A 12,470-nucleotide genomic window follows, 5' to 3' on the forward strand; every position below is an offset into this window, starting at 1 on the left:
ACACAGTCACACTTACAGTTATATACTCATTCACCCTCACAGGCACATTCACAAAGGTATGCATTTTGTGCACACTCATATTTATACATTCACAGCTGTACACACACACGAATGTACTCACACCTGCCCGAAATCAGATGTACACGTAGTTAGACACAATAAAACTCAATGACATATTTATATATTAAATAGTTACACACACTAAACCACATGAAATCAGTCCAATTTATACTCAATTACAGTTACATAGTCACCAAGCCTTACACACTCAATCACACTTGTGCACACTATTTCACAATAATCTCCTCCATCCTCACTCAATAACATACTTACACACATTAAGTGACATGCCAGTCAGAATAATTATACACTCTCATACTGACAATCAGACTTACATTCAATCACACTCATTCATATTGACAGTTATACATGTTCACAATCAATCACAATCATCCAGACTTATACACCCAAATCACACATTCAAACTCACAATAATACGCACAAGCTCAATAAACTGATGGGCACATTGATCACACTCATGCATTCTTACACTTGCACTTACACACTTAACTCAGTCACATGCCCAATCACACTTGTACACACTAACTCACACTTAAACACACTTTCACTTCACTTACACACAAATAACCACATTTATGCACTCAATAACACACACTCAAGTCATAAACTTGTGCACTCACACTTACACTCTCACACATGAACCTACACACAGTCACAAATTCAATTACAATCACAGATTCAGGTACACTAACTGGCCCACACTTTCACACTTGGCTTAGTCACACTGCCATTTACACACTTGTGCATACACATGCTTCCGTATAAAATTACAGCCATTCACACACACTGTCTGTTACACATGCACATGCACATTAACACGCTCACATACTTCATTACACATATACAGCAACCCATATATGTACTCACTCACACCCTTACACACACACTTGCACACACTCACCTACATATACACACAAACTGAATTACCGATACACACACTCAGAGTCACATAAGTGTCACATACTCCTGCATTCATATATTAGCAAAGAATGATACAGCATAGAAGGAGGCCATTCGGCCCATCGTGCCTGTGCTGCTGTGCTGACACTTTGAAAGAGCTATCCAATTAGTCCCACTCCCTGCTCTTTCCCCATAACCCTGCAAATTTCTCCTTTTCAAGTATTTATCCAATTCCCTTTTGAAAGTTATTATTGAATCTGCTTCCACCGCCTTTTCAGGCAGCGCATTCCAGATCAGAACAACTCGCTGCATAAAAAAAATTCTCCTCATCACCCTCTCTGGTTCTTTGGCAATTACCTTAAATCTGTGTCCTCTGGTTACTGACCCTCCTGACATTGAAAACAGTTTCTCCTTATTTACTCTAGGAAAACACCTCATAATTTTGAACACCTCAATTAAATCTCCCCTTAACCTTCTCTGCTGTAAGGAGAACAATCCCAGCTTCTCCAGTCTCTCCACGCAACTGAAGTCCCTCATCCCTGGTATCATTCCGAGTTACAGAGACCCCAAGACAGAGAGACAGAAAGACACAGAGACACCGAGACACAGAGACACAGAAACAAAAAGATAGACTCAGAGACCCTGGGACACAGAGACAGAGACACAGAATTACAGAAACCCTGAGACACAGAGACACCAAGACCCTGAGACACAGAGACAGAGACCCCGAGAAACAGAGGCACAGACACTTAGACACAGACACAGAGACCCCGAGACACAGAGACCCTGAGTCACAGAGACGCCGAGACCCCGATACACAGAGATACAGTGACATGGAGACCCCCAGAAGATCCGGTGATAAGTTGAAGAATTAAGGTAATTGGAACTGGAATGTTGAAACGCAATCTAACTGCGGATTTGACTCCAGGTTAAGTCAGTGGTCTTTAGTATAATTGTCTAGTAGACTGTAGGTGACCCATTCTAGTAGAATGTAGACTCCACAAGGCAAAAGCCCCCCTGAACTCAGCACAGACTGGGTCCTACTGCTCTCTATGGCCCTGTGGCTAGTGCCTTTAAAGAAACATTTTGTCAAAAGAAAGCTGACAGATGCTGGCATCAACTGGGGAAAGGTCAGAGATCTGTGATTGGCTGTCAGACTGTCATAATCCAACAAACATGTTGGAGTATTGAGTCCATTTCTGGGCACCACACTTTAGGAAGGATGTCAAGGCCTTAGAGAGGGTGCAGAGAAGATTTACTAAAATGGTACCAGGGATGAGGGTTATGTGGAGAGACTGGAGAAGCTGGGATTGTTTTCCCTAGAGCAGAGAAGGTTAAGGGGAGATTTAATAGAGTTGTTCAAAATTATGAGGGGTTTTGAAGGAGTAAATAAGGAGAAACTTTTTCCAGTGGCAACCAGAGGACACAGATTTAATTGGCAAAAGAACCAGAGGCGACATGAGAAAAAATTGTTTTACGCAGAAAGTAATTATGATCTGGAATGCACTGCCTGAAAAGTGGAAGCATACTCGATAATAACTTTCAAAAGGGAATTGGATAAATACTTCAAAAATTTGTAGGGCTATATGAAAAGACCAGGAGGAGTGGGACTAATTGGATAGCTTTTTCACAGGCACGATGGGCCAAATGGCCTCCTCCTGTGCTGTATCATTCTATGATTCTATGAAACTGAGTGTAGCACACAGTAAGATCCTCCCTCACACATGCACCACCTGGCTGTTCATTATTGCCCAGTTAACCTGCAACGTGCCATTTAAAGGGAAATTTCTTCACAAGTACGCTCCCCAACACAGAACTATCTGTCTCTCTCTGTCTGTCTGTCTCTCTGTCTGTCTGTCTCTTATTCTATAGATTATGGAACAGTTCCTGCAGATTGGATGGTGGCAAATGTAACCCCACTATTTAAAAAAGGAGGGAGAGAGAAAACAGGGAACTACAGACCGGTTAGCCTAACATCAGTAGTAGGGAAAATGCTAGAGTCTATTATAAAGGATGTGACAACAGGACACTTAGAAAATATCAACAGGATTAGACAAAGTCAACATGGATTTATGAAAGGGAAATCTTGTTTAACAAACCTACTGGAGTTTTTTGAGGATGTAATTGGTAGACTAGATAAGGGAGAACCAGTGGATGTGGTTTATTTGGATTTTCAGAAGGCCTTTGATAAAGACCCACATAAGAGGTTAGTGTGCAAATTTGAAGCACATGGAATTGGCGGTAATATACTGGCATGGATTGAAAATTGGTTAACAGACAGAAAACAAAGAGTAGGAATAAATGGGTCTTTTTCAGGGTGGCAGGTGGTGACTAGTGGGGTACCGCAGGGCCACAGGGATCAGTGTTTGGGCCCCAGCTAGTCACAATATATATAAACGATTTGAATGAGGGAACCAAATGTAATATTTCCAAGTTTGCTGACGACACAAACCTAGGTGGGATCGTGAGTTGTGAGGAGGATGCAAAGAGGCTTCAAGGCGATTTAGACAAGTTGAGTGAGTGGGCAAATACATGGCAGATGCAGTATAACGTGGATAAATGTGAAGTTATCCACTTCGGAAGGAAAAAGGCAGAGTATTATTTAAATGGTGATAGATTGGGAAATGTTGATGTCCAAAGGGACCTGGATGTCCTTGTACACCAGTCACTGAAAGCAAACATGCAGGTGCAGCAAGCAGTTAGGAAGGCAAATGGTATATTGGCCTTCATTGCAAGAGGATTTGAGTACAGGAGCAAGGATGTCTTACTGTAGTTATGCAGGGCCTTGGTGAGACAACACCTGGAGTATTGTGTGCTGTTTTGGTCTCCTTACCTCAGAAAAGATATACTTGTCAAAGAGGGAGTGCAGCCAAGGTTCACCAGACTGATTCCTGGGATGGCAGGACTGTCGTATGAGGAGAGATTGGGTCGACTCGGCCTGTATTCACTCGAGTTTAGAAGAATGAGAGGGGATCTCATTGAAACATATAAAATTCTGACAGGGCTAGACAGACTGGATGCAGGGAGGATGTTTCCCCTGGCTGGGGGGTCCAGAACGAGGGGTCACAGTCTCAGGATACGGGGTAGGACATTTAGGACTGAGATGAGGAGAAATTTCTTCACTCAGAGGGTGGTGAACCTGTGGAATTCTCTACCACAGAAGGCTGTGGAGGCCAAGTCATTGAATATATTTAAGAAGGAGCTAAATAGATTTCTAGACACAAAAGGCATCAAGGGGTATGGGGAGGGAGCGGGAATATGGTATTGAGATAGAGGATCAGCCATGATCATATTGAATGGCGGAGCAGGTTCAAAGAGCCGAATGGCCTACTCCTGCTCCTATTTTCTATGTTTCTATGTTACTCTCTCTGTCTGTCTATCTCTCACTCTCTCTGTCTGTCTCTCTGTCTGTCTGTCTGTCACTTTCTCCCTGTCTCTCTATCTGTCACTTTCTCTCTCTGAATTTCTCTCTCTGTATCTCTCACCCTCTCTGTCTCTCTCTCACTCTGTCTGTCTCTCACGCTGTCTGTCTGTCCCTCGCTCTCTCTGACTGTCTGTCTCTCTTTCTGTCTGTCTGTCTGTCTCTCTCTGTCTGTCTCACCATGTCTCTCTCTTTCACTCTGTCTCTCTCTCTCTCACTCTGTCTCTCTCACTCTCTCTGTCTCTCTCACTCTGTCTCTATCTCTCACTCTGTCTCTCTCTCTCCATCTCTGTCTGTCTCTCTCTCACTCTGTCTCTCTCACTTGATTCTGCATGTTTCTGTCCTTGATGAGTCATGCGCAGTCCAGCTGACTGCTATGTGACATCAATGATGCAATTTGAACTTGCACTCCCAATGACCCTGACCTGTTGATGCACTGGTTAACTCAAATGGATCATATAACACTTGGTGAACTAGTTACTAATAAGTTAATAATTTCCAAAACAGTCAGACAACATGGTGCTGGAATCAGCTGGAAAATTCCTCTCATCCCAAGGGGCGTATTTGGGAATTAAACTTTCACAACCACAGTAACCTGTCAATCCTGTCTGATATATCTCAGCCTCTGAGACCTCTCATTGATAAACACTATAAATCCCTCACTGTAACACCGCCACTCTATGATACATTCCCTCACTGATAAACCCTACAAACCCCTCTCTATACTACCCATACTCCCTGATATAGCTCCCTCATTGATAAACACGATAAACCCCTTCCTCTAAGACCCCCGCTCTCTGTAACACTGCCTCACTGATAAACCCCATAAACCCCTCACCAACCCCCACTCTCTGATACACTTCCTCTGATAAACTCGACAAACTCCTCTCGTAATACATCCACTCTCTGATATACTCACTCACTGATAAACCCCTCTCTGAAAGACCCCCACTCTCTGATACAACTCTCTCACTCGCTGATGATTGCACACTGTTCAGTTCCATTCGCAACCCCTCAGGTAATGAAGCAGTCCGAGCCCGCATGCAGCAAGACCTGAACAACATCCAGGCTTGGGCTCATAAGTGGCAAGTAACATTCGCGCCACACAAGTGCCAGGCAATGACCATCTCCAACAAGAGAGAGTCTGACCGCCTCCTCTTGACATTCAACGGCATTACCATCACCGAATCACCCACCATCAACATCCTGGGAGTCACCGTTGACCAGAAACTTAACTGGACCAGCCACATAAATATTGTGGCTACAAGAGCAGGTCAGAGGCTGGGTATTCTGCGGTGAGTGACTCACTTCCTGACTCCCCAAAGCCTTTCCACCATCTACATGGCACAAGTCAGGAGTGTGATGGAATACTCTCCACTTGCCTGGATGAGTGGAGCTCTAACAACACTCAAGAAGCTCGACACGATCCAGGACAAAGCAGCCCGCTTGAATGGCACCCCATCCACCACCCGAAACATTCACTCCCTTCACCACCAGTGCACTGTGGCTGCAGTGTGTACCATCCACAGGATGCACTGCAGCAACTCGCCAAGGCTTCTTCGACAGCAACTCCCAAACCCGCAATCTCTACCACCTAGAAGGACAAGGGCAGCAGGTACATGGCAACACCACCTGCACGTTCCCCTCCAAGTCACACACCATCACGACTGTTTTTTTCATTCGTTCATGGGATGTGGGCGTCGCTGGCGAGGCTGACATTTATTGCCCATCCCTAATTGTCCTTGAGAAGGTGGTGGTGAGCCGCCTTCTTGAACCGCTGCAGTCCGTGTGGTGAAGGTTCTCCCACAGTGCTGTTAGGAAGGGAATTCCAGGATTTCGACCCAGCGACGATGAAGAAACAGCGATATATTTCCAAGTCGGGATGGTGTGTGACTTGGAGGGGAACATGCAGGTGGTGTTGTTCCCATGTACCTGCTGCCCTTGTCCTTTTATGTGGTAGAGGTCGTGGGTTTGGGAGGTGCTGTTGAAGAAGCCTTGGCGAGTTGCTGCAGTGCATCCTGTGTATGGTACACACTGCAGCCACTGTGCGCTGGTGGTGAAGGAAGTGAATGTTTAGGGTGGTGGATGGGGTTCCAATCAAGCGGGCTGCTTTGTCCTGGATGGTGTCGAGCTTCTTGAGTGTTGTTGGAGCTGCACTCATCCAGGCAAGTGGAGAGTATTCCATCACACTCCTGACTTGTGCCTTGTACATGGTGGAAAGGCTTTGGGGAGTCAGGAGGTGAGTCACTCGCCGCAGAATACCCAGCCTCTGACCTGCTCTTGTAGCCACAGTATTTATATGGCTGGTCCAGTTAATTTCTGGTCAAGGGTGACCCCCAGGATATTGATGGTGGGGTTTCAGCAATGGTAATGCCATTGAATGTTAACGGGAGGTGGTTAGACTCTCTCTTGTTGGAGATGGCAATTGCCTGGCACTTGTCTGGCATGAATGTTACTTGCCACTTATCAGCTCAAGCCTTGATGTTGTCCTGGTCTTGCTGCATGCGGGCTCGGACTGCTTCATTATTTGAGGGGTTTCGAATGGAACTGAACACTGTGCAATCATCAGCGGACATCCCCATTTCTGACCTTATGATGGAGGGAAGGTCATTGATGAAGCAGCTGAAGATGGTTGGGCCTAGGACACTGTCCTGAGGAACTCCTGCAGCAATGTCCTGGGGCTGAGATGATTGGCCTCCAACAACCACTACCATCTTCCTTTGTGCTGGGTATGACTCCAGCCACTGGAGAGTTTTCCCCCTGATTCCCATTGACTTCAATTTTACTAGGGCTCCTTGGTGCCACACTCGGTCAAATGCTGCCTTGATGTCAAGGGCAGTCACTCTCACCTCATCTCTAGAATTCAGCTTTTTTGTCCATGTTTGGACCAAGGCTGTAATGAGGTCTGGAGCCGGGTGGTCCTGGCGGAACCCAAACTGAGCATCGGTGAGCAGGTTATTGGTGAGTAAGTGCCGCTTGATAGCACTGTCGACGACACCTTCCATCACTTTGCTGATGATTGAGAGTAGACTGATGGGGCGATAATTGGCCGGATTGGATTTGTCCTGCTTTTTGTGGACAGGACATACCTGGGCAATTTTCCACATTGTCGGGTCGATGAATATGCCGGGTCATGAGGTTACAGATTGTGCTGGAATACAATTCTGCTGCTGCTGATGGCCCACAGTGCCTCATGGATGCCCAGTTTTGAGCTGCTAGATCTGTTCTGAATCTATCCCATTTAGCACGGTAGTAGTGTCACACAACACGTTGGATGGTGTCCTCAGTGCGAAGATGGGACTTCGTCTCCACGAGGACTGTGCGGTGGTCACTCCTACCAATACTGTCATGGACAGATGCATTTGCGATAGGTAGATTGGTGAGGACAAGGTCAAGTAAGTTTTTCCCTCGTGTTGGTTCGCTCACCACCTGCCGCAGGCCCAGTCTGGCAGCTATGTCCTTCAGGACTCGGCCAGCTCGGTCAGTAGTGGTGCTACCGAGCCACTCTTGGTGATGGACATTGAAGTCCCCCACCCAGACTACATTCTGTGCCCTTGCTACCCTCAGTGCTTCATCCAAGTGGTGTTCAACATGGAGGAGGACTGATTCATCAGCTGAGGGAGGGCGGTAGGTGGTAATCAGCAGGAGGTTTCCATGCCCATGTTTGACCTGATGCCATGAAATTTCATGGGGTCCAGAGTCAATGTTGAGGACTCCCGGGCCACTCCCTCCTGACTGTATATCACTGTACCGCCACCTCTGGTGGGTCTGTCCTGCCGGTGGGACAGGACATACCCAGGGATGGTGATGGAAGAGTCTGGGACGTTGGCTGAAAGGTATGATTCTGTGAGTATGGCTATGTCAGGCTGTTGCTTGACTCGTCTGTGGGACAGCTCTCCCAATTTTGGCACAAGTTCCCAGATGTTAGTGAGGAGGACTTTGCAGGGTCGACTGGGCTTGGTTTGCTTTTGTCGTGTCCGGTGCCTAGTGGTCCGATACTGGGTGGTCCGTCCGGTTTTATTCTTATTATGATTTGGAAATATATCGCCGTTCCCTCATCGTCGCTGGGTCAAAATCCTGGAACTCCCTTCCTAACAGCACTGTGGGAGAACCTTCACCACACGGACTGCAGCGGTTCAAGAAGGCGGCTCACCACCACCTTCTCAAGGGCAATTAAGGATGGGCAATAAATGCTGCCCTTGCCAGCGATGCCCACATCCCATGAATGAATTTTTAAAAATTCTATAAAGCTCTTTAAAGCAGGAGCTTTACTCTGTATCTAACCCATGCTATACCTGCCATGGGAGTGTTTGATGGGACAGTGTAGAAGGAGCTTTATTCTGTATCGAACCTGTGCTGTACCTGCCCTGGGAGTGTTTGATGGGACAGTGTAGAGGGAGCTTCACTCTGTATCTAACCCATGCTGCACCTGCCCTGGGAGTGTTTGATGGGACAATGTTGAGCGAGCTTTACTCTGTATCTAACCCGTGCTGTAGGTGCCCTGAGAGTGTTTGATGAGACAGTGTAGAGGGAGCTTTACTCTGTATCTAACCCGTGCTGCACCTGCCCTGGGAGTGTTTGATGGGACAGTGTAGAGGGAGCTTTACTCTGTATCTAACCCGTGCTGCACCTGCCCTGGGAGTGTTTGATGGGACAGTGTAGAGGGAGCTTTACTCTGTATCTAACCCGTGCTGCACCTGCCCTGGGAGTGTTTGATGGGACAGTGTAGAGGGAGCTTTACTCTGTATCTAACCCGTGCTGCACCTGCCCTGGGAGTGTTTGATGGGACATTGTAGAGGGAGCTTTACTCTTTTTCTAACCCGTGCTGTACCTGCCCTGGGAATGTTTGATTCCGACACAGAATGCAGAAAATGTGAAGAAACTCACATGTGTAGACTGTATAAAAATGCTGTTTAAACACGCCAGCTGATATTTGATCAGTCATACACCAAGATTAGGATGGTACAGACCAGTATTTTCTGTGGTAATGTGAATGAGTGGAAACCACATAAGTTGCGAATGTGTCCAAATCTAACCACAGATTCAGGAGAGTCATTCATCACAGGTCCCATGTAGAAAAAACATTTCTATAGCACCTTTCTCAACCTCAGGACACCCCAAAGCACTTTACAGCCAATGAAGTACTTTTTGAGGTATAGTCACTTTTGTAATGTACGAAACACAGCAGCCAATTTTGTGCACAGCAAGATCCCACAAAGAGCAATGTGTTAATGACCAGATAATCTGTTTTAGTGATGTTGGTTGAGGGATAAATATTGGCCCAGGACGCTGGGGAGAACTCCCCTGCACTTCTTCGAAATAGTTCCACAGGATCTTTTACATCCACCCGAGAGGGCAGTCGGAGCCTCGGTTTGACGTATCATCCGAAAGACGGCACCTCCGACAGTGCAGCACTCCCTCAGTACTGCAGTGAAGTATCAGCCTAGATTATGGGCTCCAGTTTCTGGAGTGGGACTTGAATCCACAACCTTCTGACTCAGACTCCATCAGTAAATGCACTGACGATAATCACATGATCAATCAACAAAATGTTTATCGGAACTGTTACCCTCTTATCCTCACACTCCCCCCTCTACCCTCACACTCGACAGTGCAGCATTCCCTCAGTACTGCACTGGAGTTTCAGCCTAGATTATGGACTCAAGTCTCTGGAGTAGGGCTCTAACCCACGCCCTTCTGACTCAGATACGAGAGTGTTACCCACTGAGCCACGGCCAACGCACTGATCTCTGCCTCCTATTTTCAACGTGATTTGCCCTCAATCACAAGAGAATCTAACATTGTTCCTAACACAGGGTCTTGGAGGGATCCCCTGTGGGATTACTTCCACCCCCTGTAAATGGGGTGGTTGCGAGACTAAGATCGGGAATAAATAACTGCGACTTACTCCTGGAGGCCGCCCCTTGCCCATTTCCCGGGGCACCTTGATTTAGACGGCCAGTACTCCCACTGGTGGCAGGCGGGTGGGGGGGCAGTGGGGGGGCGGGGGGAGAGGGGAGGCGGGTCCAAAGACTATTCAAATACGCTGCAAGTGAGGTACTTAATCCCTTCAATGTGACTTTCATGTCAGTCAGCGATGCCACCTTTACTTCATCTACTGGCCCACAAATCATGGGACGTACCAGCTGCAAGGTGGATATTTCTAGCGCTACACAAAAGGATAAAACTGTTACAAAAGCATACGGGATCCTTGGCTTTATAAACAGAGTATAGAGTACAAAAGCAAGGAAGTTATGCCGAACCTTTATAAATCACTTGTTAGATCTCAGCTGGAGTATTGTGTCCATTTCTGGGCACCGCACTTTAGGAAGGATGTAAACGCCTCAGAGAGGGTGCAGAGGAGATTTACTAGAATCGTTCCAGGGATGAGGGACTTCAATTATGTGGAGAGACTCGAGAAGCTGGGATTGTTCTCCTTAGAACAGAAAAGGTTAAGGGGAGATTTAATCGAGATGTTCAAAATCATGAAGGGTTTTGACAGAGTAAATAAGGAGAAACTGTTTTCACTGGCAGGAGGGTCGGTAACCAGAGGTCACAGATTTAAGGTGATTGGCAAAAGAGATGAGATGAGGAGAAATTATTTTACACAGTGAGTTGTTATGATCTGGAATGCGCTGCCTGAAAGAGTGGTGGAAGTAGACTCAATAATAACTTTCAAAAGGGAATTGAATAAATACTTGAAGGGGAAAATTTTGCAGGGCTACGATGAAGGAGCAAGGGAGTGGGACTAATTGGATAGCTCTTTCAAAGAGCCAGCACAGGCACGATGGGCTGAATGGCCTCCTTCTGTGCTGTATCATTCTATGACTCTATCCTCACCTGCTCTCAATTAAAAAGTGATGGCAGATTTTTTGCTGGAGATTAATAATGGTTTATCTCCTTGATTCTAAAGTGCTTCTGGTGGTCAGCCATCCTTCTGAAAACGTAAGGGGATCGGCAATGTACTTTTTTTTCAAAATGGTTATTGTTCTAGCTATTCCATTCTGACAGTATTGGAAGAAGAGCAGGGGAGTTCTCCCAGTGTCCTGCCCAATATTTATCCCTCAACCTACATCACTTAAACAGATGATGGCTGTAAACATAATAACATAATAAATAGGAGCAGGGCATAGGCCATCCGGCCCCTCAAGCCTGCTCCACCATTCAACAATTTCCTGGCTGATCTTCTACCTCAATGTCATTTTCTTCCACTATCCTCATATCCCTTGATTCCTTTAATACCTAGAAATCTATCGATCTCTGTTTTGAATGTACCCAATGACTGAGCCTCCACAACACTCTGGGGTAGAGAATTCCAAAGATTCACCACCCTCTTAGTGAAGAAATTTCTCCTCATCTCAGACCTAAATGGCCTACCCCTTATTCTGAGACTGTGACCCCTGGTTCTAGACTCCCCAGCCAGGGGAAACATCCTCCCTGCATCTACCCTGTAAGAATTTTGTATGTTCCAATAAGATCACCTCTCATTCTTCTAAGCTATAGAGAATACAGGCCTAATGTACTCAATCTCTCCTCATACGACAATCCCGTCATCCCAGTAATCAGTCTGGTGAACCTTCGTTGCACTCCCTCTATGGCAAGTATATCCTTTCTTAGGGAAGGAGATCGAAATTGCACACAATACTCCAGGTGTGGTCTCACCAAGGCCCTGTATAATTGCAGTAAGACATCTTTACTCCTGTACTCAAATCCTCTTGCAATAAAGGCCAACATACCATTTGTCTTCTTAATTGCTTGCTGCACCTGCATGTTAGCTTTCAGTGACTCATGTACAAGGACACCCAGGTCACTTTGTACATCAACATTTCCCAATCTCTCACCATTTAAAAAATACTCTGCATTTCTGTTTTTCCTACCAAAGTGGATAACTTCACATTTTTCCACATTATATTCCATCTGCCATGTTCTTGCCCACTCACTTAGCCTGTATATATCCCCTTGAAGCCTCTTTGCATCCTCCTCACAACTCACATTCCCACCTAGTTTTGTGAATTCAGCAAACTTGGAAATATTACATTTGGTCCCCTCATCCAAATCATTGATATAT

The sequence above is a fragment of the Heptranchias perlo genome, chromosome 7 (genome assembly GCF_035084215.1).
Source record: "Heptranchias perlo isolate sHepPer1 chromosome 7, sHepPer1.hap1, whole genome shotgun sequence".
In the NCBI taxonomy this organism is placed as follows: Eukaryota; Metazoa; Chordata; class Chondrichthyes; order Hexanchiformes; family Hexanchidae; genus Heptranchias; species Heptranchias perlo.